The following is a 27,086-nucleotide window of genomic DNA, read 5'->3' on the forward strand; positions in this document are numbered from 1 at the left end:
ACACAAAGACAGAAATGAATATGCTTCCCAGAAAAAAAATCTGCTCTTTGAATTTTGTTCTAGGAGCCAGCAGAAGTCCAATCCTGTTGTGCTTTTATCTGTCATCTTCCCTAGAAGGTGTTATTAGTTCAATTAGCAGAGCTATCCATACTGAAATTTCTCCTTCTGTCATTACTTTACAGCTCTTGAATGTAAAATTCAAGAGGCAGGACTTTGAGACACAATTTATGGCAAGTTTGAGAATCTTTCAGTCTTTTACCTCATTGCCACACACTAAGCAGTGCATTTAACTCCTGTTCCAGGTTGTGGTAACAAACCTGTGCAGAGCTTGTCAGTAACAAGGGGTAGCTGCAGCCAGGCCACCCGACAGCAGAGCCTCCCCAGCGTTCAGGTACTCAGTGTCACTGCAAGGGCTTGGCAGCTCAGCCCCAGCTCCTGTCGGGGACGCAGGACCTGCACAGCTCGACTGGCCAGCGTGGCCACCAGCTGTGGGACTGGGCAGGTGAGGGAGGTACCCACACAAGAGCACACGGGCACAGAGACCACCTTCAAAAACAAGAAGTTAATGATTTGATTGAATGCTAATCCTGCCTTGCTGCAACAAAGTCATCTCAGGCAATAAGGCAGCCTTTTGTGCTTCTACCATTATTATTCTATGAACACGCTCTACCTTTTGTTCTGCCTGAAATAATATTGACTTATACCTTTCCTTAAGGGCAGTTTTAAGATGCGAGTGAAGTGCTATCTCTGCACTATCTGAAACAAAGCAAACCTTTTCTATCAAGTCTTCACCTCTTCAAGAAACACACACCTCCACTTGCGTGCATTCAGTGCTGTGCCTGGGAGGGATGCTCACAGTGTCTGGTTCAGCTGGGGACTCAAGAGAAGCCGATTCCAGGGGCTGCCTGCCATGGTCGGTGCTCAGCAGGAGCCAGGAGCGAGCACCTGACATTTCCAAAAGCTGTGCTTTGTGACTGCAGAAACCACGCACTCCTCACATCTTCCCGTAGGCCCAGCAGCAAAGTCAGAGAGCTGCCACACAGGAAAGAGTATTTGTTTCTTCTCAGTCTCCCTTTCCCTCCAGATCCATTGTCTCATTACTTTGTACCCTGTCCAGAACAGGAGGTTGAAGGATGCAACCCAAAATCTCCCAGTCTTAGGGTAGCCCTACAAACACAACTCCTACAAGAATTACACTTCGAGAATGAGCTTCCAGGAGAATTCCAAATGCTGTCAACAGGGCTGTTCAACCTGTCTGAAAGGGCAAAAATACTAATAAAGGAGTCAAAAGAGATGAATTATATGAGTCAACCTGGCCCTTGCAGAATACATGTGATAATTTTGCAGAAAACAATGCAAGTAGAGGGGAAGCATTCAGTAGCTTGGTGTAATATTGCCAGCAGTTGTTACCATCACAGGATAGTGGTCACCAGCAGGATCTGTAAATTTGTCTATCTTTAGAATAAAGAGGCATTTCAAATATTACAGCTGTATATGCAAACACTGACTTTCAACAACACAAACTAGGTGTTCTTTTTTATTTATTTATATAAATTCTTTATTTAATAAAGTCTAGTCCAAAATACAGTCAAAAGCATCTCTTTATCTGAAGTCTAAAAATCCTTTATTGGTAGACTGACATCACTGCTGTTTCTGTAAACTGTGAATCAACTTCCCACACCTTAAATCGGCAAATTACTGTATCATTTCTCTTACACTTGTCATTCAGAGCACTTCACCTCAAGAGGAAAGAAAGAATTTGTTTCTTTGACAGTGGCTGATAATGAATATATCTGTACAAAGGCATTTTATAAGGGTCAATAGCCTGCTACAGAGGGATTCTTATACAGATTTCATCACAGAGCAAATGAAGAACATGCTTTTGCTGCTATTGAGTCATATCCATTCCTGAAAATTACTGTGGTTCCTCTATTTACAGTGTGATTGAGACAAAGAAGGCAAAATATCAGGTCAGTGCTCACAGCACGGATCAACAAAACGGGTACTACAACAGCACAGAAATTATGAATATGATAAAGCACTAGAAAACATTATGTTACCATGTATCTCCCATTATCACCTGCCCCACTGGACCAGAAGGGAGGCAGGGCAAGGCTTCACGGCACTAAAAACATCAATCCATGGGTATCAGGCAATTTCTGTGGTACTATTCCAGCTCTGTTACAGCTTCCATAGGCTGGTCATGACCTTGTTTGAAAGGCAGGTATACATCTCTATAAAGGTAAGTAGGAATACTAGTCTTTCTTTTATATTTATTTCTTTTGTATTATCCAACATTTGTGGAATGTCTCTCATTAAACCATAATTCTGCATTGAAATAGGATTAGTAACTTTTCTGCTCCGAATCTTCTGGTTTTCCTATCAGCACTTCAACTTTCAGAACTGAATTTCTGCTTCTGAACCACATTTCAGAAGGTTATTTTTGCTAGCAATTTATATTGTATTATTCTTATTACAGAATAGGCTTGAAAAGAGAGCAATATCAAAGGCTTTCAGTTTCCAAAAGCTGAAGAGCTGATGGGAACAGAGGGAGCCCCATTTCTAACCCAGAAGCACAAACCTAAATTGACACAGTATGTTAGCAAAACAAAACAATTCAGAACAGAAATTAGAAAACATAACAGACAGAAATAATTGATTAATCCTATTGATTCAGAGCAGCATTGTGTGCATTTAACTCTATCTAGAAATAAGACTCTTCCTACTTTAGAATTTACACATCTGATGGAAACACCATTACATTAAGGACAATGAATACCAGGAAACAGAGCCACCACCCCCATCTCCAAACAGTACAAAAAACTTTCCAGCTTTAGGCCTAAGACAGCTGAGACCACACACCTCATGATAGAGAAGAATAATAACCTTATATGTAATATGGTGTCAGATGATCAGCTGATCTTTAGAGTCTTTTCCAAGAGTCATCTCCTTCACAACACCTCTGAGATAGATACATCTCCAAGGCAACTTTCTGGCTGTAGATAATAATCATTATGTGTGTAGAAACAGTGGACATTTAGTGCAGATAAGGACAGAACAAGCTCAGTGTTTGGTCCAAAGCTGCCAGGAGAAAAGGGATAATGAGATTCCAGATGACTAAATTGATTTTAAGCTACTTTCACATTTATATCTCTATCCCAAGGGCCCTTTCCTCAGTCACTCCAGCTCATGGCCTAGGATATTTAAACTGCCATTCACATTAAAATGTCAGACTGTGAATTGTAGGGGCAAGACAGATTCAGAGATTTGCCTCCAGCATCTCTGCTGCAGAGGCTGTAACCTCTGGCAACAGGGCAGAGCTGGAACCCAGGAGCAGCAATGGCTGAGTCACTGTTAACTGGGTCAAAACCTATACCCAGAATCATGACTGGTGTAAAGTGAGGATCTTGAGGATAGAGATATCAAAATTTAAGACAACAGGTATTTAAAGAAATAGAACTGAAACTGCAGCATCAATTCTCCACTAAACGTCTTGCTGTGAATAAAAATCAATGATAATCTTGTCTCTAACTTTTTAGGATGTGTTCAACAGATATATTACAAAGACTCTGAAAGCTAATGGAGCCTGGAATATGAGTTTCGTCCTTAAAACGATATGTAACGCAATTATGCATAATGTTTTACTGTGCTACAAATTTACAGGAGAAATTTGACTTCTGTATAATTGCTTATTTGACATTAGTGTCTGTGTAACTGAAATCACATTGAGCTTTCAGATTGTCAAATATTTTGTGCTTTTCCACCTGTGAAACATTAGAATTAGCCTGACTTTTCCACTTTAATCTAGCCCAAGTGAAATGTCCCTTCTGATCTTCTTGGCTTTAGGTATTGTTTGCAGCCACCCACAGCCACCTACAGTGTCCTCATGAGAAGCAAACGTCCTTCTCAAGGACATGAGGCACAATCAGTACACCAGATCCAGAAAAGAGAGAAACATGTTTCTCATGTTTCTCAGCATTTCCTGTGCCGTAGAGGAAACCTGATTACAAGCAGCAGTATTTACCCAATTCTAAGGTAAAATAAAGGTTAAGAGAGTCCCCCCTCTAGGACATAAGGTCATCACTCACATGTGAGTGACCAGCATCCATCCCCCTCTGCACGGGATTTCCACTCCAACACATTCTACTTTCAGTACACGTGTGACTATTTGGATCCAGCCAGCACAAAGAACCTGCAACAGACCCGTGCTAGGCAGAAGCTTGAAGCAAGCTAAAAGAGCAGCCTTGGCCTGCAATTAGCTCCTTCTCACCAAGGCATCTACTTGAAAAAAAAATTTGAGCTGAAGACCAAATAGATTGGCATGTTTAGCTGCAGTCAGAGGTGAACATATCCTCAGCACTTACTACAATTTTCCCTCCCAGTAACAGGTATTATAGCCAAGAGGCTCCAGGCATTGGTATATGAGCCCACTATAACACCAAAATAATCCGGCTGTAAGTATTCTAAATTCTTATTTGAATGCACTGCTACACTGGTAAGGGATTTCTATTTTAAATTAACAACAAGGACAATATGAATAAAGATGATTTTGAATTCATAAAGATGAATTTACTTGGATTAAAGCAATAGGCATGTAAACATCTGACAAAGCTAAGCTTCAGTTATCTTGCAGCAAAAACAAAGGCAACAGCACAAAACCACTAGAAATTAGGTTAAAAAAGACAGTGTGAAAAGAAGGTCGAAAAAGGTGAAAACCAACAGCAATGAAGGTTAAAACCCATTCCACATACTCTGCCTTTTCATACACATAACTCACTGCAAAGAAAAAAATATTATCTCCCACCAGTGGAATGGCTCATTGCCTCAAGGAAATGCAAAACAACTCCTGTTACAGAATAAAAAAAGACCATAGGATATGGGGAAGAATACCACCCCCCCCCCCGAAAAAAAAAAAACCAAAATACAAAAACAACCTTGCTGCATACAAATGAATGAAAACACACAGCAAAATGACATCACAAAACCCAAGGTGAAGTGGTGTAATACAAAGACTGAGTGTTCCCAAGAAAAAAAAAAGGAATATTCTTCCCAGCTTAAGTTTTGCCCACTCAAGCTAGCAGCCCATGCAAAAATCCAAGGAACATCTCATGATGCTCTCTACCTGTGCCTCACACAAAAGAAAATAATTTCATAATGCATGGCAACAAAGGAAGCACTGATTCTGATTTTTCATTGTTATTATAAAGTAGGAACTATTTCACAGAACCCACTGAATTACTGTACTGAGACAGAAACTCTGCAGATGTAAAATGAAGTTCAGGCTCGAGAGCAAATACTGACTCCCTATTTTTTAATCCTCCTGCAGCAGAAGGTCTTTTGTTATTAACACAAGGTAGGAAAACAAAAACAGCAAATCACTTTTGTCCATCTTTTCAGTTTATGATTAACATAAAACAATTTACACATCCTTTTTTTTTTTCCATCACTCTTTTGGTGCTCTTAGCATTTCCGTCACTGATCTAACATCATGGAATGAATATTTTACAGAAAAAACAACACAAGTGGCAGCACAAAGTTTGTTTCTCAGGCAGGCAAGCTGCCATCCCTCAGAAGACAGCTGAGTCACAGGGTATATAAATAACTCTGTCAAGAGAATAACTCAGTCTCACTGTGAAACCACTCAGCAGAGCCAGAAAGATGGGGACACAGAGGATGTTACCAGTGCTCAAGAGGTGCCCTTTCTCCCCACATCATCTGCAACAGCTTTTGCCTCTTTCCAGCAGCATGAAGGCAGACAGGAATGTCTTGTTCCCAAGTGGAGGCATCAGGTTTTGTGAGATTTCCTTAACTCTATGACATTTTACAAATCTTAACGGTGCTGGGAGGTCACTCGAGCGACCACGTGTCAATTAGAAACAGTCCTGTGAGAAAAAAGGGAGCCATACACAAACCTGGTGAGGATAAGTGGAGGGTCAGGTCACATCCCACCCAGCAGGAATTCCCTGCTCTCGGACACAGCCCAGCCTTTACCTGCCCCACCGTGAGCAGCCAGAACACACCGAAGAGAAACTCAAGGTCACTTGCACCGGTGGCAGCAGAGAGGCACGGATTCGCTGGCCCACGTTCATGGAAGCACATAGAAACATTTGCCTGCATCAAATACTGCTTTGGGGAACAGGCTTCTTCTAAATTGATAAAGATATACAAGAATTTTGGTGCATTAAACTATGTAAAACTTAACTCATGATCTCAGCATCTTACACAAAAATTTAGATGTACATACACACATTCTTCAGCTAAGACTTTCCTTGTACCTTAACTCTTTCTTCTTTACATCCAGAAGTAACAAAAAAGCTTTTAGGCCTATCCCTAGCACTTTATTTGGCCAAACCCCTGGTACAAAGTCTAGGGAAATCCACTTCATCACTGAGACAGCCATACCACTGACAACATTAATACAGTATTTTCTCATCTGTTGGCACGCTCAGGGACCCAAGGCTGGATGAAGATCACAATACTTTATATAACCTCATAAAAATATGCAACATAATGCACTAAAGCATCATTTTTCAAACTGCTTGGTCTTCTGTTCTTGATTATGTTTCTTCAGGTCTGCTTGAGTCTCAGAAATTCCAGTCCTCCAAAGAAATTCTGGAAAAAAGCCCCTGGCCTAAATGCAAAGTTATGCCATGCACTTCTGACAGGTAAAATATGAGGACTCCTTTGAGGCCCATCCTGAAGGCTGTGTGCAGTCACCACTTCCACTGACTTCAGGGAGAAGACTGATGGAAAGATGAACCTAAAAAGAAATGTAAAGATTCAAAATAAAGATACAATTCCAGATATACTTCGGCTCTAAAGACATGTTGTGTGACTTGAACAACTTTAACAGAAGAAATGAATTCATTGGTTCCTGGGCTGCCAAATTTTGTTCCAAATCTTGTGATGCAATATGAATAGCTGGAAACATCAAAACATGTTTTACTCTCAATCTGTAACCTGCCCTCCTTGGTAAACACCATTACAGACTTGAGTCCTCAGCTATAGCAATTTCTTATTTTTAGCTGGAGTAAATGTAGACATAAGCATAATTCATGGCCAGATATTATTGTATTTCATTTTCTTTTGACAACTAAGGTCAAGTCATCCATAGCCCAATGCCCTGTCTCAAAACCAAAGCTTTCTCTGGGTAGTAATGCTTATTATTCTTTTTTTACCTACTCCTTTGCCTTCCTCCATCCTCTCCATTTTTGCAGCAGATATTTCTCTATTTTCTATTTTATTTTACACTCATTTTACATCCATGTAATTCACAACCTCAGGTAAGGATCAGAAAAATTATACTGAAGACCTCCACACTGATGACATTTTCTTTCAATTTGATTTCTATAGAATGAAAAACTGAGCTTCTTCCTACTGTCATCACACTATCACAACACAGCAAAACATTTTTAGGCTTGAACTGAAAAATTAACTTCTCTCCTGTATGTTAGGAGTGACTGGTGACCTGGTGACAATCTGAATGCAGAGAGGGGCAGGCTGTGCTGCCAAAGTTGCTCGCTGGCCGTGGGACTGGGAGGTTCCTGGCTGCCACGCTCCAGCAGCAGGCATGATCCCATGCTGATCCCACCGGGAGAGCAGGATGGCCGGCAGCACAACGCGCCTTTCACAGTTATCTCACAGATGCCCAACATCCATGAATACAAATGAAGGGATACGATGAAAATAAGTTTGTTTGTCATTGAGAGTCAACTGTGAATGACTAACAATCAATGAATAACCCAGTGGGTGTTTCATTATATGGCCTGCATGTTAGGTTTTTGAAGACTAACCTCTCAAAACATATTTCCATCCTCTTGGCTCCCTATGAGAGGATAAACATTTCAAAGAAGGCACTGTCTCCTGCAGTATTTGTTTGTACAGTGCTCTAGCACAATGGGGCTCTGTTCTCCAAGCAGTTCTTAATGACAAGTTCAACACCCATTTCCTTTTATAATCACACAATAAACAGTTTGTGTTTAGTCTTCTACTTTCCTGGTAGGCAAAAGCTTTACTGATCAGATCTCCTGTTGGTTAGTTGTTCACCTCAGCAAGAATCCCCTTGCTAGGTAAGAGAGAAACAAGAAATTGTTTTCCTCAGCAGCTACATTCTTGCTTGTGTTCACTTCACACATAATTTCAGCTAAAGACTTTCTTTTTTCCTCTAAGAGAGGCATTTGTTCAAATTCACTTTGAGTGATGAGTTGAACTCAAGTGAAATTCTTAGAGAGCACTTCATCTGTGAATTCCAGTCTCTTTGCTTTGCACCTTTGAAGAGATGTCTTCCTGAGCTGCCAGTGATCAAGATTCCAAACTTACTTACTGTTAGAAGTGAGATGTTGTTCTAAAGAGTGAGCATGTCTGCAGCATTTCACCTTTGTGTCTCTTTATATGAAGCATTCTTAGGCAGGTTGACTCCCAGATGCACCTAGACTGTGCTTTGTCTCATCACAGTTTTTTGTTAACAAAGTGACTTAAGCCCTGCTTGTGTTTCTAGGCTTGGAGACCTGTTTTTGTCTAACAAAAACCCCCAGGAGCAGCTCCACTGCAGCAGCAAACCCCCAGAGAGCCAAGCTCCAGCAGCACCCACCTTTCCTCCGTCACAGGGAGGAACAGGTGATTCTCTCCAGCAGGGCTGGAAGAAGCTGTGCAGTGTTTGCCAGGGCCACCTGTAAACCCACCTCCTCTTCTGCCTTTTTTGCTCCTCCATCATTTTTGTACTGATAATTGGCATGGCCACTTTCATTTCATAGTTCTGCCTCATAATGGCTTAGTGCTAACTGGTGTTGGAAGGCAGATTAAAATCTTTAGATAAACTGTACCACCCTCCTACAAAACTGGGCAGTTATTTATTAATAACAAATGATGTGAGGCAGTAGAGGAATCTGCGAGATTTAAGACTTACGAACTCTGAATTTGTACCCTTTTTTTGACATATTACTGCTGGAAATCCTGCTAAATAGGAAAGAAATTCCCAACATGCACTGAGAAATGTGTAAGTTGAGGAGCAAACCTGAGAAAGTTAACTTTACAGAATGCAATAATGTTAACTTTCACAAACATATGACGGGCGGGGATGATGGACTTCCAGAAACGCTATCGGGCCACTTTTGCAAGTTTGAGAGCCTGGAAAGATTAATAAATGTAACTGGCTTACATGGCTGAAGGTGCTGCTACAAGTGCCAACTGATAATATAAAGGACAAACTACTTGTTCTAAATGCAGCAGAGGCTTTGGAAAAGGAAAAGGGGCTGAACAACATCTAAACAGTAAGGGAAAGGAGGGAGGCAATAGGGCAAAGAAAAAAAGAGAGGACACTCTCTATTTTGGTTTTGCCTTACACTGACTGTAATGTTTTTCTCAAGCTAGACCACTTGTCAATCTATCTCAAGAACAACATGAACAAGGCTTTTCAAACTATGGCAACTCATTGAAGTTGCACCTTTTACGGATGAGCGTCCATTGAAATTCCTCCTGGTGCCCACTGTTACACTTCACACCGGACCCTGCAGGACAGCATTGCCCCAGATGTGTCACAGCAAATTAGGACACCAGTGGAGAGCAATGAGCTCCATGAAACCAACACAACAGAGACAGAAATAGCCCCCTGATAAAGGCAACCTTCACTTCTCATCTGCCTTAGACTCACTGTCGAGCTGAGACAGCTCACAAAAGTATCAGTTTAATCACCTGTAAGGATAGTTTTCATAAAATGGGCAGCTGGTTACTCTCAGTGAGTCTGAACCCACCAATTTATTTCATGCCGCAATCAAACATTAATGGGTTTCTGTTCCAACCTGTTCAGAGCAGAAATGGTGACTGAAAGAGATAAAATTGCATTCCATCATGGGTCTGCAGAGCCAACGAGGTCCTTTCATCTTGCAATCACTTTTTTTCCTTTGTGGTAAAAGGAAAGTTGGGATCTGTAAAACTTCAAACATATTGCATTCTCCAAACAGGAACTTCCCTGTCAATTTATCATAGATTTCAGCCTCTTGATCTTTTCTATGTGTCTCATGATAAGACCCAATGCCAAGAAAGACTTTTCTTAAAGGGCCAGCCTATACAAATAAGCAAGGGGATTTTATTTCATACCTTAAGATTAGAAATGCATTATTGACAGGATCATTAATTATATATTTTGGAATTATAACCAAGATTTGAAAAAAAAGCACAATATTTGAACATACATAATTGCTATCACAGCATACAATCTCTTTTTTTTTATTAAGCACAGATCCCATTTCCTCCTTGTATGAATATTTTATTCTGAATACATGTTCCAGTTATTTGGCAATATCTCCTATTCAATTTCAGCCCTTATTCTGAAAGAAGGAAACTCAGATGTGAAGATTTCTTATTGATGTAATCTAGTTCTACTTCTAAATCAAAATAAATTTGAAGTGTGATGTCTTAAAAAAACCCAAATCCTCCCAACTCTCTCCAGGCCTCAGACCCGCAGGCTGGGGGAACTGCAAGCACTTCAGGCCCTGGATGCATCTTCCCAGACCCCTGTAAGTCACAGGGCAGGACCTGCCTTGCCATGGTTTGCAGAATTGCTGCCAGCACAGAACATCACATTGCTGAACGTTTTTGCGCGGCAGTGAGTTGATCTGCAGCCCTTGGGAGAGCTCTCTCTGCAGCTGTGTGTACATGTGCATCATCTTCTCTCAGAACAGCAGCAGAGAAGGAACCTCTACCAAGTTTTCAGCCACCCTAGGGAAACTGCACTATTTTCTAAGTGAAGGCTTTACCCAAGACTCCAGAGAGATTCATCAAAATATGAACCAGGCTGTTATAAATGACCCCGATCCGATATGGAAATGAGTTATTAAAATTTACTGAGAACTCAATAAAAATGGCAAAGCAAAGAGGGACAGCACTGGGAGCATGTCTGGGTGCCAGAGGCTCGCCCACAGAATGGCCATCCTGCCTTTTATACCCCTGTGACTGCATCAGCCTGATGCATATTTATTTACAGCTTTGCATAGTCTCACCCCCTTGTCAATCTTTTGGGAGCCCGCCCTGTTCTGGTGCTGTGGCCCTCAGGGTCCTCACTGGTTGGAGTCCCATTCCTTTTGTGGTGGTGCCTTCCAAGTCTGGCTGGCAACAGCCCGGCCCTTTGCACACCCCAGAGAACTGATGTTACAGCACAGCAGATCATCCAGCCCCTGTAAAAACCAACCCACAGCCAGAGCACCCCAGCAACCATTGAACATTTCAACATATCCTATCACCTTGATATTTCCCCTGGGAAAATATCATAATATCCAACATCACAACTCATAACTCATAACCCATAATTCATACAACATATGGTGAAAGCCAACTCTCAGTAATTCATCTATAACAATGCCAAGCAATGTAGATGTCCAAAAAGGAAGATTATAAACTTTTGTGGACATATGTCCCACCACGTTCCCCTCGTGTTCCCCTTGTGAACAGCTGTGGCCCAAAGCCTGGCAGGCAGTGACGAGCTGTGTGAGCCAGGGCACAGGAGAGGCAGCAGATCTGCAGGGCCAAGGGGCCGCGATTCCCTCAGCCCCACCAACTTCTTTGTTCTGTGACAAAAGGCAGCTCTCGTACAGTAAGGTGAACAATGGTGTATGTCAGGCTTCCTTCACATAAAATTAGTCTTGCATTAAAGGATCTTTGGGTTATTTTTTTCCTTCCATGGAATAAAGAAGCTGGTTGATTCCCACAAACACAGACACAACTTCCAAGCTTAGGCAAGTACAGCAGAGGTAAGAGATGATGACCCATGCTCTAATCTTGTCATTCATTCAGCAGTGACAAATATATATAAAAGCTTAATTTTCAGAACCACAGCTAAGGGTCCAAGCTCAGCTGACACACCTTGAAGATGCAGGTTCAATACCCCAAGCTACCACATGGGATTTAGAAGTGAAGACCTGATCTTCAGCCTTCCTGTTTCACCTCCCCACTGGTGTAACAGGGAAGCCACCAGATGCTGCACCAGCCTGGTCTGCTCAAACCAGGGCAGTGGAGCCAAAAGCAATTAATGACTATGGGTAACTACAGAAATCAGTTGTAACCAGCTGCTACATTAAGTAACTGAGAGCAGAGAATCTGATATTCTACTATTACCTTGCATTTCATTTCTCTAGGTATGACTACAGTATTTAATAGAAAAACTTTTAAAGTTACTGAGACTGAGAAAACAGGATCTTTGATGTCTTTTATGCTTACTTCATTCATAGCGTAGATGCTAAACCTCCTGCTTTAGAAACTGAAGACTGCTTCATTACTAAATGGCTGTGCATCATGGCCCTTACAAATCTCTATTAAACTGAGGATTAGGCAAAGGCTGGAACAGATAGACAGTATATTTTCATTCAATCTCCTTTAAAATAATGATGCATGGAACTTCATGTCATTACTCTTTAATGGTCTTAAGCCTATTTAATAGCATAGTAATATTCCAAAAAGGAAAAGGGAATTATTTCCACATTTAATTTTCATTGCAAAAGTGAATGTGGTTCTTTCCATGGCAGATAAGCAGCTAAAACTGCTTGGTACCTTAACCAGGGTATGACTGCATTAGCTCTGCTACATTACAGCTGGGCTAATGAAACAAAGCAAAATTATTAGCTTCAGACTCCCTGGAGTATCAGGAAGTAACATCTGCCTTGTTTCTAGGGGTGTCCATAGGGGCAATGGGATGTGCAGGTGATGCACCTGGATGAGATCAAGCTCGGCCTGTGCGACTGAGCTGGCTCCCTACACATCCTCCCGTGGCACAGGTCCTGTGTGGGGCTGCACAGGGAGCCAGGGACTGTTATGGCCCTGGCCACGGCGCCTCTCGTGCAGCAAGAGCTGGGTATTGCCAAGGGAACAGTTACCCTACCAAAGCTTTGTTCTGCCCTTATTTGCACTGATGGAACTCTGTGTGAATGTTGTAGATCCACTCCAGCTGCACCTCTGTAAAAAGGAGTTGATACTTGGGCTTCCCAGTTCCTGCATCTCAAGTGGAAATAACAAGTTTTTTCCTTCTTTAAAAAAAAAAAAAAACAAAAAAAAAACCCAAAAAAACCAATCACAATCCACTAGCTGTTATTCTAGGAGAGTCTCCTACTAGTTAATTTAACTCTAAAAAGATGGAGGTTGTGCGATTCAGAACACAAAGGGTATCTGAGTCAAGGTTCAGAATCTTTCTTTTAATGTAATAATGTGATTGGATTTTCCCCTCCTGAGGGGTGTTACTATATTCGTATTTCAGGTTTAATTATCTTCTCCAGGATTGTTAGTACTTCCACAAGTTCCTTTCCTCTAAGTTCTAATTATACATACTGGATAGATTAGACAGTGTTTGATAACCTTTTATAGCCAAATGACTTCAGCTTCATGTGTACAAAAATCTGAGCTGGGGAAGGAAGAGAAGTTGTATCAAATCACTAAAACCAAGTGAAGCACAGCAGCTCTGCCCCTGTCCTGGTACATGAGCTCCACCAGAGAGAAGACTCACATCACCCAGGCAGCATCAAAAAGCCTGCCTATAAACAGGATCCAAGAGATATTTCATAGATATTTAATATAAAGTTCTACTCTTTAACAGAATAGTTGTCTGTGGACCAAAAATCTAGGGTTATTTGCACTAGGGATATTAATCTAGGGTAAGTGGCACTGTAATCTAAAATATTTAAAGATTTTCCTTGCCAGGCTGCACTAGTCCTTAAAATCTAAGAGCATTTCATTGACTTTTCTCAAGGATTTTTCCCAAGGATTTAAGAATTCATTAATTTTTATCAGATATGCTATTTTCAGCTACGAAAATGCTAAAACACCTTTGAACACAAAAGAAAGATCATAAATGTACATAGAAACAAATAAAACTAGTCAAGGAACTTCACTATGTTAACACACTGTGACTGGTTTAATAAAACATGACTTTGCTCTTCATGCAAATAAAAATAATATTTGCATGAGGAGCAAATAAAATAAAATAAAATAATAGAATAGAATAAAAATCTGTTGGGGATTTTTTCCTTAACCATTAATTAACGAGGTTGCAACAGTATGAATGATTTACAGTGACATGCTCTGAGAGGTTATACATGGTGAGTAATGCCTTGTCAGATGCTTCAGTATTTATGTTGAGATGAATGGCACATAATGTGATGCACATGCTAACAATGAACATCAAAATTTAGTACTCCCAGCAAAGCCACTGGTATGATAAATTTGGCCTTAACTTCGTGTCTATCTGCAGACTTGCCTATCAGCTATTTATGTAAAGAAATATTTCCAGAGAACCCTTATCAAGTATATTTACACCTCCTCACTGCTTTGGCAAGAACTTTTACTTCTCCTTGGAGCTGTGAGCTCCACTCACCTCACTTTATACAAGGCCCTGAAGTCCATTGAGGCCAGCCAGGCTTGCAGCATCCTGATAAGAGCCCAACACACACAGAGTAACCAGCAAGGCTGCTGGGCAGACAGACACCTCTTACATTTATACACCTTGCTCTCCTAGCAGCTCCTCCACGACAGGGAGGGTGGACTTGGCGATCTTGAAAGATCCCTTCCCACCCCAGTCATGTTTTGATTTCCCTCAGGAAAGGCAATGAGACAGCAAATGCAGTTCTGATAAAAGCCATGGAAAAGGTACCACAATGCCAAGCACTATCACACAAATCAAGAGATGAAACATAGCTACATCCCTATCCATATTCTTCCTGCAGTTTTGTGGTGTTGTTTCCTGCCACCCAAGTCCCTTTCATCCTGTGATACATTCATGATGGTGCCATTCTCCGTGACTGGGCTCAAAACCTTACTGCTTTGTAAGGTCTGAACTGATCCTGTGAAGAATTCTTTGAAAACCACTATTAGGATGATGTATGGCCTAATTTTGGTTGCTATAGTATTCAGAGTCAGACTTATGACTGGGCAAACAATCTCCCACTCACTTGAAATGCAGGAAAAGCTTTCAGTGCTGCAAGAAAAGGCTTTCTAGCTGAAAAGTCATATTTTAAAGTTTACAGCTCCTGCTTCTGGCTCATAGCTGCTACAGCAGCACAGAGAGGAGAGCCAGCCTGGCAGGGCTGTGCAGAGCCCTGGCTGACACTACTCCAGAATTCTGCTGTAGCCGCTTTATGGGATGAATGTAGCAGCAGTTTATTACCAGAAGTACCAAGCTGCCATTTGAATTTGTCTACAGTTTTAAAAGCAGCACGTTTTTATTAAGATAGAAATGACTATGAGGAACCAAGTGCATTTTAACACAGGCAGTGAGATGTAATGCAAGAACACTGTGCAGGCCTTTATGGCTGGCAATAGACACCATTGCTATCAACCTTTTCTGCTGCCTTCCATCAAGTTTAACGTGCATAACCTTGGTGGCAGAGCCTCATCTCACACTCTCTGGCCTTGGGGCCATATAAACAAAAAAAAATCAAACTGAAGCCAAATGCCAAAGCAGACAGAAGAACCTCCTTTTCCCTCTTCCTTCTACGTATATCTGTTCATATGACAGAGGGCCTCAAAGCACTACTGAATATATGCATCATACTCTATGAAAACCAATACTCATTTTACAAATGAACATAGGACAACTGAATTTAAAACCTTCCTCCAGTTCTGAATGCTTCAGCTTATACACTTTAGCAGGATTTTACAAGTGTTAAACACCAGTTTCAGAAGCAGCTTATACTTCTACCTAGCTTCACTGCTATTCAAACAGACCTTTAGAAGTCATGAACTAGGTTCTCCAGAATTAGGAAATGGCTTTAAAACATGATTTTCAAGTCAAGCAAAATGCCCTATTATTAATAATGTACCTTAGACAAATCCAACCAAGCAAATCAGAATAACTCTCCATTGCTTGGATATGTGACAAATTCTTTTACATGCAGCCACGACTCTTCAGACTGAGAATACACACGCAAGTCATTTAGTTCAGCTTCACGTCCTTTCAGAACAGAACAGGATCTGGTTTTAAGAGCACACCTACTTATGACATACTAAACTAGCTAATGTGCTTAGCGTTGCTTCTGCAGATTTTCACCATCCTGAAGCATGCGGTACCTGTGCCTTACACAATGCATATGGTTAATGCAGTGATTTTCAGTGAAATCCTTAAATGTTTTCTTCAGAAATCCACAACACATTACCCAGAAGAGACTGTACTGACAGACTTCAACCTTAAGGACATTTTTATTTGTTTTTTTGTTTCTTCCTTGTTCTACTTCAGAGGTTTCCCCAGCAGTTCTAATCTGTAATAGAATATTAAACTGTATCTCCTGTAGCTCTGTTGGTCACAGTTACTGATAAGATTTGATTCCTACTGTTCTTAAAATGCAAGGGACAGGCTTTGCTGGGGTGTGCTTGACCTTTCCAAAGCCATGGCCTGGTAGGAATCACGTTGATTGCTCTAACCTGTCAATGAGCAAGAGCTGCAAAGCCAGCAGGAGATCACGTTCTGATGCCTCTAGTTAAATAACAGCACCTCAGGAGAGCACATTTATGAAATATCTGAAGGGCTGAAAGGTCACTCTCAACGAATCTCCCCTTTCGAGGAAGCAAGAGTTGCCATTTCCCTGCCGCTCCTCTGGCTGGGCAGGTTGTACCACAGCGGCCTGGATCTGAAGGGCTCCAGGTCACTTTAGAAGAGAAAGTATTGTCGTAGATACAAGCTTTTCTCCATTATGTGTCATGCTTAAAGCAACACTAAACTTCTGGCAGAAATTTTAAAAAACACCAAGGGTTGGAACTCTTTAAAGCGGCAGTAAGGCCCACCCGCCTTCTCACACAGGTTCACAGAGGTCTCCCACCCTCTGGGGCCAAGGGTCTCCAAACACCACCCACAGCAATTCAAGCTTTTATCCCTCAAACATCCCATACTTAGAGCTTGAAAACCTTCCAAAACTTATCACAACATGCCAGGAATCAAAGCATCCCTGCAAAGGTTCAACCAAGGCAGCTCTGCACACCCACAGAGCTCTCATCACACCACACTGCTCTGGCCCGAACCTGGCAGCCCCGGGCTCCTGCCCCACTCCCTTTGCTGCCAGTTCCTGCAAATCCTCGGCAGCTCCACGGGTGCTCCATGCAGCGAGTGAGTCTTCATGGAGCAGAATCCGACTTTCAGGAAAAGTGTAAGAGAGCAGAAGTCCCCAGCTGGAGTCATCTCTTGTGCCCCGAGCCCACAGAGCGGGGAGGCGAGCGCAGGAGTAGGAAGAGCTGTCAGACATTTCCGAGGCACCGCTCTGAACTTCCCAACAGCCGTCCCCACACAGGAGCCCTTGTTCAGCACCTTCCCTGCTGCCAGCCCGACAGCTCTCCACACACCCTGAGGGCCAGAGCATGAGTCCTCCTGCCTTTGCTTCTTTCTTTGTGTTTTCTCCCGGTTTCCATGCTGCACTGCTGCTGCTGTTGGGTGCCTCCATACCTGTTCAAATGACAGGTGAAAATCAAATTGATACCGTGCCTCTGTTCATACACACTCTGTTCTTTGGATACTTCAGCTTACTTTTAGAGAAGGTACACTTAGAGTTTCCTATTTTTAGTCCAAGTGAAGGGAGCTGGTATGGGTATCAGTCTCTAAGTCTGGTGTGATGCCTTTAAGACTACCCATCCATGAGCATAACAACAGGCACATCTAAAAGCTAAACAGTATTTTTACCATGAGCTGTTTTGTTGCCAGCTTAAAGAGCAAGTGTCTCAAAACTAGATCTTTTACTACAAACATCATGGGCTTGAAGTAACACAAATGTTTTACTTTTTAATTTTTTTTTCACTTCTTCAAACCTGGCATCTCTTGACACCTTCCCTGCCTTGTTTAAAAGCTTTTCTAATCCAGAATGGTATGAGAAACAGAATGCTGTAAAGTGCATACATTGAAGTCTGACTGGGTAATTTGGCAATAGTCTTACAATAAGTGTTTTTCCAAACCCACTAGTACACTTTCTCAATGTTCCAGTTAGTATATAAAAAATAATGCTTAAACTGTACAGCTTCTATAAAAACCTGGAGCAGGCAATGCACTCCTTGGCACAACTGCACATTTCAAAAATGGGATTTTTATCACAGTATTTCATTTCCAGTCAATCGAGGTCTGCATTCATAGATCATTTTGCACACACATTACTCAGCGACTGCTGCTTCTATCTCCAGTCTGGTAAATATTTTTGCCTTGTGCAAAGGATATATGAGCAACACAGCCAAGATGAATTCTTGCATTAGTCTTGCAGCCCAGATGACAGTGACATACAGCAAGATATTAGAGCACTATGGTATCAGAAATGTACAGTAAGCCTGTGTAAAGGATGCAGCCTAGAGTTTTATAGCGTAAGACCCAGGAAAACAAAGATAAAAGGTACACTTCCACTGTAACATACGGCCAAGTTTAGTCATTCAGAATAACACACCACATCAATTAAATTTAACCTATCAATTCTTCATCTTCCTGGAGCCAGCCCAGGTGCCCTCAATGACAGCTTGCCCTATTTCATGCAGTGCAATAGAGATCAATAAGGAGGTGCTACAGGGTAGTAGATGGTGCCCATGTGTCTAGCTAAGAAAAAAAATATGTAACTTAGTGTTGTTAAACTGTTTTACTGCTTCTAAATGGGCATCAGTACTCTATAACGTAATCCAGTAGTAAAGGAGTGGAGAAGTTTGGCTCTTGAAAGTGTTAAAAGGCTGCTGTGATTTTCTGACGGGCAGCAGGATATTGCTCCCAGCAAGTTCCCAGTTACTGGGAGCAGGCTGGTGTCAGTTTTATGGGCACACCAGAGGCAGTGCATAATCAGTCTGTCAGGAGCAAGGAAAGCTTTGTTCTTTTGTATTGATGGGAAATCTTCGTTTCTCTTTACAGGCATTAATCCACTGAAATCAGGCATAATTAAAAGACAGAGTTCAGGTTAAGCCATTCTTTCTACAGCCCAGCAGTACAGCACGTACAGCATTTATGCCTCCAGCCTTATCAGCATTCAAAGCCACATCAGTTTAGCTAACAGTACTAAGATTTTTAAACAGCTAATGAATTCTGAGCATGGCCAGCACTACTTTAATTCAAATTTGCTTTATATTGAGTTCTCTCAGCTCAGCAAAGAAGGCAGTTTAATGTGCAATTAAGGCTCTCTCTGCTATGTAAGCTGTTTTTATTATATCAAAAATCATAAATGAGAAGAATTAACACATTGGAGAGTCAGTCTAAGGTGATGAAGAAGAGGAAAGTTTATGCAAAATACAGACGGTATCCAAGTTTCAGTCACCTTGAAGACTATGGGAACACCAAACAGCTCATTTAACATCTTATTAGTCAGTTTGCTAAAATGATGCAGAAGGACCATGTCAAGCCATAGAGCTTTAGCCGAGTGACTACTGAAATCCCTTCATAAGTGACCTGTACTATCCTGTTCGTATTTGCAAATTTATATGAGATGTCATAAACATATATATAAAATAACAAAGAAGCAGTCAGGTGATAGTAAGTAATCCATACAAATTCTATCAGAGCAATAAAATCTCTCAGAATTTTATCCTCAGGGCTCCAGATAACCTCATCCAGTGAGGAATTCAGTAACTCCATCAGACAAGAACCAGAAAGCAGGGTGGTAACTGGGTTTGGAAGCAATGCTAATGAAACTCTACAGATGCAGCTTCTCAAACAGAATTAATTTGATGAGAATAGAACACAGAGAATCATTTCAGGCTCATTTTTTGACATCTTTCAAAGTTAGAATACTTCCAAATTTATATGCTTGAAACCCTAGCAACTGCCTCAATTTTCTGGTGCAGTATCTTTGTGGGTAGAATCCTGGAAGACAAAAATTTATTAGCACATGGCAGTATTATTTAATCTAACTTGGTCTGCAGGCTCAAAACACTTAATTTAAATTCCTACAGAATTAACCATATTTAGTGTTACTATGACTGAATTTTAATAACCCAAAATTAAAATAACTTCCAATTAAAATATGAAAAAAAATTAAAAGACCAAACAGAATGAGGCATGAAGAAGCAGCACTGCTTTATAAAAGCTTAGTGGTTTAATGCAAAGCATTCCACATTTTTTTCCCAGCAGAAATATTTTGAGGCACTCCAGTCCTGACAGTGTGATAGGCTTCTGTGGAAGTGGCAACATGGAAAATTTTCAAATAGGTGGCTCTCAGTAACACACTGGGAAGATGGAGAGAAAGGCTGAACGGAGGGAAGGATCTCTTAGAAGCCAAGGAGGTGTGGTGGAAGGACAGCCTGGGTCAGTGTTCAGTGCAAGAGAGGTAAGAAGTCAAGGAAAGCTGAATCCAGAGCAGTAGGAAGATCAAAGAAACTGTCTCAAAAGTTGTCTTAGCAACTGCACACAGTGCAGATCACTTGTGCCAGAAGACTCTCCCGTTTCAAAACTTAGACCACAATTATCTTTGCACTTACAGATTGAGATTAACTGGGACGAAGAGACTTTGTACATCAGGACCAAGGGGGATACAGCTGTCCTGGCTACTGTAATTTCTGCTGATAAGGCTCTAGTCACATCTGGTGAAAAAAAACACATCAGGAAAAAAATTATTGTTTTGGCATGTGATACTAAGAGTAAAGCGTCACAAGTTTGCAAGGGTGTGTTGCCATGCCAAGATGCAGAATCAAACAAAACGCTGTCTCTTAGAGAAGCTGCATCACTTCAGGCATTTATCTTTGTCCCAAATGGCCTGTGGGAAGCACATCTCTCACTTACTTACACAGAAGGACTCAGGCTTCTAAACGGAGAGGGTCTGCATCTCCACATCGACTCATGCTGTCAAACATAACCACAATAAAAAGCACCAACCTATTTGGATTTCTTATTGACCAGTGTTCTACTGTGAATGGCATTATTTTCTTCCTTGACCTCAGTTCAGGGAACAATTTAGAAGCTTTTCAAAATCTGCTTTTCTATTATTCAGAGAAAGATTTGAATTTATTGAACAATAACTGTTTTTACAAATGCTTTTTTTTCCTGAATTTTTTTTTTTCCATCTTACTTTTCTGTTCTCTCCCTCCTGTCCCAGGGTGGATGTGAACCTCAGGCTGCTGGAGTAGCTTTTAAACATTAAACAAAACACATCAGCTTGCCATGTCTGTCTCAGCAGAAAGTCAATATTCACTCCAGGAGCAATCAAGCACCCAAGCACAGAGGCTTTAGCAAAAGGCTGTAAAAAATGTAGTAACAATGCCTGAAAGTGCTTTGAGTAAAGGTTTTCTTGTAAACCTGCAGTTGAAACCAACTTTATCTAAGAAATTACAAAGGCCTTGATCAATCTGAACTAAATTTTGATATTAAAAACTCTATATGTGGCCAAGTGTAATTTTGCGCCACATAACACAGAAGGACCTTCTACCAAGTTTACTGAATTCTAGTAATAAAGTTCTTGTGTAAATTTTGCAATTCTAAACCTTTGATGTGCTCAGAATTTTAGCTAACCCACATCTCAAGATCTTTATTGCTTCTATAAATGCAAATAGCAAGAAAAATACTGGTTTTCTAGCAGTACAGCTTTGAAAATCTTTACCTAATAAATAAACTCATTTTACATGTGTCACTCATCATGCACTGGATGACAAATGCTTTTTATCACTACCAATCTCAAGAAGAGTTTCAATGAAGAAACACCTAAGTCAAGAACAATACACACTATAAATGACCATTTTTTCCCAGAACACCTCAAAAATAATGTAGTTAACCCAGCAAAGATTTTAGCCTTCGTCCTATGAAGGTAGAAGTGTTTTCTTTGTTGTGAAAAATCTGCATCAATAAAATGACTAAAGATTCTATAGACTTCAAAAAGAATTTGCATGTTATTAAATAGTCCAGATAAGTGCTACATTATTTCACCCTTAAATAAGTAATCTTGAGAAACATTTTGAAATCTGGGAATTGGGTGGTCACTGTCAAAGCTACATGCAGAGATGCAAAATGGACAGGAAATTGTTTCTGTGCTTACCCAATTCTTGCCACCGAAGGACACAAGCACCTGTGTTCTCGGGTACATGCCAAGGTACAAAGAAGTGATTTAATTTCTATTTAATAGCATTTTGTTTCTTCAAAGGAAATGGCAGAATTAATTCTACTGTAATTTATCCAACAATTCAGACTTCCTAGAATGCTTTCCATTCTCAGCCATGCAGTGCTCCTGGCAAAATGGGGGGAAAAGAAAAGAAGAAACTCACAGAAAAAACCCAAACATTATGAAGAACTAGGATTTCCTGTAAGGACTAAAAAAGATTTTGTAATAGACTAGCACCTAACAAAGTAATAATTTCCATACATCTAACTTAAAGGCCAAATCCCACCATGACTCATGAGCATTTTCAGCACTCCCAGCAGCTGAACCAAGTCACACCACGAAACAAAACAAGTGCTCATGAGCTTGTAGAGTAAGAGGCTTATATGATCAGATGGAACCTATTCAAATTAAAGTGGTGTGAGGCAGGCACCTGAAATGGGCAGGTAGATCAGTGAACATAACTGGTTTTCATTTTTCTAAAAAAAATAAGTCTTGACATTATAATGCAGTATTCAATAAAAGAGACAGAGACTAATCCTGGGTAACAGGAGTGGGAGGTGAAAACAGAACTTCTACCTGGAATGCAATCAGAATGGCAAGCATTCCGTTTTCCACTTGAAATTTAGAAAATAACTCAGCCTCAAATCTCTGAAGGTTTATTATATCATCTAAAAAGTACTCCCCAACACCTAGCATTACACTTGCTTTCGGAGAGAGCACTATCTTAATTTACAGCCTATTCAATAACAGATGTAAAGGTTAGGATCTACGTTCTTGCAAGACACCATTGAAAATCTGCCTTCGTTCATTTTTAGGAGATGCCTTTTTTCTTTTTTCACCATTTCCTCCAAGTCTGTTCTTTGCACAGAAAAATGAGTAGCATGTTTTAGTTTGATCAGTGGCTCATCCACCCCAGCTTTGCTTTACAGAATCCCCCAGGTTCTGAGTACAGGTGATCTCAAAGGGGAGCCAGGCAGAGCAAGGGATTCATCAAGGGCGTTGTGTGGGTGGTGGAGCTGACAGGACTCCTGGCCAGCTGAATGCCACCTCCAATGGAACTGTGTCACCAGGACTGACTGACGGGCAGATATGATCATGGCAAGAGGCATAACTCTTTTAAATCAACATTTTAAAAGATCACAGAATGAACTGAAGAATCCTCACCCGCCCATCAGCATCCCCAGTGCCACAAAATATATTTTTACTTGATAATGTTAATATAAACATTCTCTTGAAGACTTTTCAAGCTCAAGGTAATTGTGGGAAGTGCTGAAGGCCTCAGAAACACAAATCTCATTAAAATTTCAAGTAGTTGCGAAGAAAGGTTCGTTAATATGAGTTAGACTGTGAGGCAGCAGTGCTGGCATCCCTGCTAACACAACGAGGTGGTCTCAGATCAGAAGACTTAAATGTGGGAGAAAACAGCAGTAGCAGCACACTGGGTCTGCAGTGTAAACATTTATCATCAAGAAAAACTGATACTGTTCCCGACTTTCTGGGCTTTAAGTCTTATTGTTTGCAGCATTTGAACAAAAATGCTGGAAAAAAAAAGTCTAAAATAATGGGTTATGTGTAAACTACAAAGTCAAAACATTTCAGACAAGGAAAGTCATATCAAGGAAACACCAATTCCTCTTGCTTTCAGAATGTGTAAATATTTTACACTTTGCAAAACATTTAAATGCTCATAATTGCAATGGGTACTTATCCCCTGAGAGCTCAGTTAATTCAAGAACAAACATGTCAGCAGACATGCCTGTTCAAATATAGCTTAAAAAAACAAGCGAGAACAGCAGCTATCATGGAAACAGTGTTATTTTACAACAGGTGTCATGGAAACACTCATTAGCCCCAAACAAAGCCACACCAAAGAAGAACTTCAGCATCTTAAATCAGGATTTACAAGCAGTCCCAGGCTCCAAATTATGATTATCTGACCCAGATTTACACAGCCATCTTGCACACAAGCATGACTATTCTGAACTCATGATTTTTTTAAAGCCAAACTTCTGTCTTGGCAGCAGAATTTAATCTCTCTTATTTATGGCTCTCCCAATTCCCCAAACAATGAGGTCGCAGCAGAAAGAGGGAGGCACCGACAGAGGCTGATGTCTCTTCCCACACCAAGCGCGTCGGGCACTCCTCCTTTCTGGCACTCTCGAGTCGGGGCAGCATCGCAAGGTCGTGATGATTTGTAGCACCAGAGGATTGCAGAAGCCTCTGGCAATTGTCAGAAGCCTTGGCTTCCTACTACAGCTCACTGAATTATTTCCAAATTTACTACTACAGCAAACAGCTGCCAAATAATCTCAGTGCCCACAGCCCAGAGAGGCAGAGGGGAGTGAATTAAGTTCAGAGGAGATGCAAAGTTTCTGTCTACACAAGATGTCACCACCACATGCACAGGTTGATTTACTTTTTAGTGACCCAACTGCATCCTTTCAGTGCCTGATCATTCTGAAGGCCATGAGAAAGATGACACTTCTCCAATAACAGGTTAATTATAAACTTATATAGTAGGTGACAGAACACTGATGTTATAGATCAAGATTCTCCCTAATACTTATTCATAAGAAAAGAAAAAGTATTTCTGAAGCTTTAGTTAGCAACTGTTAAATGGGTGCAAAAGCAAAGCCTGAGTTAGAGACTGAGGGGCTGTGTAACAGAGAGTTACAGCACACCTGGAACCACAAACACCAGTGCTCAGTTCATGCTTCCTCTTACCTCTACTTCTCCTTACTCATCTCTAAAGCAGAACTGCCATTTCTTACAATCTTAGCTGATACATTTGGAGAATTTTGATATTTGAGAGATATTACATGGTACCAGCATGAGTTGTGGTTGTGACTGTGACTGAGGAACAGTTTGCCGAGTCAGGGAGTGGATGTGTCACCAGTGTGTATGCAATGGAAGCCAAAATGCCTTACTGTCCTTTCCCAGCTCATTTTGCTGCTGATGTAAGAAGCTGTGGGCAGCAGCCAGGGATGGTCCCAACAGGGGCCTTTGGAGAAGCCAGTGATGACCTGCAGGATGTTGGGGTCGGGGGTACAGGGGACCCAAGGCCCACTAAGACCCCACTGAAAAAGAGGTGTTAGCAGCATATGAAGGGGTTGGAGCTGCTTCAGAAGCAGTCCGTAGAGAAGCACAGCTCCTCTTGGCACCACAATGTTGAATTATTTGTTCCCAACACTTTTGGGAACAAATGGTTTGCTTTTTCCCTTACCTGCTCCACAGCATGCTCCCTTCATTACATCAAACTCACTATTATTTTTAAATAATGATCTACCAAAATTTTAAAAGGCATTTTATTTTATTAGGTATTTTCCACTGATTATGAACAACAAAACCAAAAAAAGATATCTTGAGTAACAATATACGTAATTTGGGTAGGTGATCCATATCTTCAGAAATGACAAACAAATAGAGAGCTTGCTAAAAGCCATGTGTAACTCTAAAAATGTCCATACTAGCATAAAAACAAAAGCAGAATGAAAACCATGTAATTGCTGCTCCTTAAAATTGTATATTTCTTTTAAAAACCTACTCTGAATGTTCATAGTTTTCTCACATTAAATCACTATATTAATATCACATTAAATCACTATATTAAAATATCAGCTTATATATATTTACATGCAGCTCAATGACTAACATGCACATAAAAATGAAAGTGCTTTGGTTTGGATAGGGTTTTTTAGAGAAGATTTTTTTGCATTTGGCAAGCTAAATTAGCAGTCTTCGAGAGAACATAAGAGAGCAGATTTTAATATGTGAAAGAAATTACTACAATTGTTAAGTGCTAAAATTACAGAATTGCCCGAACCCTTGCACCACCACTACTGCATTTCCTTTTGCAGCCTCCCTTTTGCAATAACCTTTTCTACTCTGAGATGGGCCTAATGAAAAAAGCACAAATAAACTCAAGTCCCTTAAGCCAACCAAAGTTCATCTCAGCTAATTCCCTTCCAAGCTTCTCGTATTTACCAAATTCAGCAATGCTGTGTACAGTGCTGCAGGAATAAAAATGTCACCTTTGGCACTTTGCTGCTGGCACACGTGTTATGTCATCCCTTTGATATAACATACTCTCCCTGCCTACAACATATTAAAAGTCTCTCCTACTGTTGCTATGTGCTTTTCCTCTTAAATGACGTGTATGAAACAAAAGACATCACTGATCATTACCTGGTATTTTTGCTTTCTCAGTTATGACAGAAGTTTTCCAATCTAGCTGCAATCTCTCCTCTCAGTAAGCCCAGCTCCACAAGTGAAGAAGCCAAACTCGTCTGTCATTCATTCACACTGAGAATTATCCACAGCAGCCTGGAAACAGCTCCTTCTCCTCCTCCCTCACCCAATTCTCTCCAATAGTGTTTGCCTCTTCCCTTTCCCTACTACTCATTTGGAGAAATTAACTCATTTTTAGCTCCACATAATTTCAAAAACCTTTTCATTTACCACACTCTGCCTGCAACCCAGTTTGTTCTTCTCTGGGAGCAGCAGGGAGCTGCACAGCTACTTAACACATGGGTTTACAGGCTTGGCTGTTTTCTCCTAATCTAAGGCAAAACTACCCAAAACCTTCACATGCTCCATGTGCCCAGCCCAGTTGCTCACTCCCACCACGGACACCAGCCCTGGGAGCCCTTTGCTGTTTTCACTGGCTACTCTGATCTCTGACTTTTCCTTCTAAAAGATAATCCCGCTCAGGACATCTCCCTATGCCTCTCCCTTGCCTCCTCTGAAGTGGTTTTTCCTCAGTTCCCTTCTCTGAGCGATCCAGGTCACTACAGAGCTGCTCCCAGCGTGGAAAAGCCCCACTCACACAACAGCCAGGGTCTGAGCTGGAGGCTTTGGAGCTCGACAGGACAGCACAGGGAGGAGGCACCCACACAGTCCTGGGGCTCTGAGACAGCCTTGCCTGAACTCAGTGACACCGAGGAACTGGACACAGAGCCCAGTGACTGCACATCCTGAACAGCCAGGACACACTCACCTGGTGGGAACACACCTTGAAAAGGCATTATCTGTCTGTAAAACTAAAAGGAAAAAATAAAAAAAAAAAAAAACACATTTTTTCCT

At 41.1% G+C, this 27,086-nt stretch overlaps 1 long non-coding RNA gene across 4 annotated transcripts in view; it reads right to left on the bottom strand.

The window, feature by feature from the left end:
• Positions 1-4,905: 4,905 nt before the first annotated feature.
• Positions 4,906-27,086, bottom strand: part of LOC138118573 (uncharacterized) — a 142,809-nt gene continuing 120,628 nt past the window's right edge. The window contains exons 3-5 of one of the 4 annotated variants that reach the window (XR_011155216.1): positions 20,395-20,496; positions 5,992-6,760; positions 4,906-5,882 (exon numbers count right to left, since the gene is read on the bottom strand). This is a non-coding gene — a long non-coding RNA (uncharacterized lncRNA). Of the gene's footprint in view, positions 6,761-9,243; positions 17,408-20,394; positions 20,497-21,941; positions 22,131-27,086 lie in introns of those variants that run through there. The other 3 variants (XR_011155214.1, XR_011155215.1, XR_011155213.1) reach the window with 3 other exon arrangements.

This window comes from Aphelocoma coerulescens, chromosome 14, assembly GCF_041296385.1.
Source record: "Aphelocoma coerulescens isolate FSJ_1873_10779 chromosome 14, UR_Acoe_1.0, whole genome shotgun sequence".
NCBI lineage: Eukaryota > Metazoa > Chordata > Aves > Passeriformes > Corvidae > Aphelocoma > Aphelocoma coerulescens.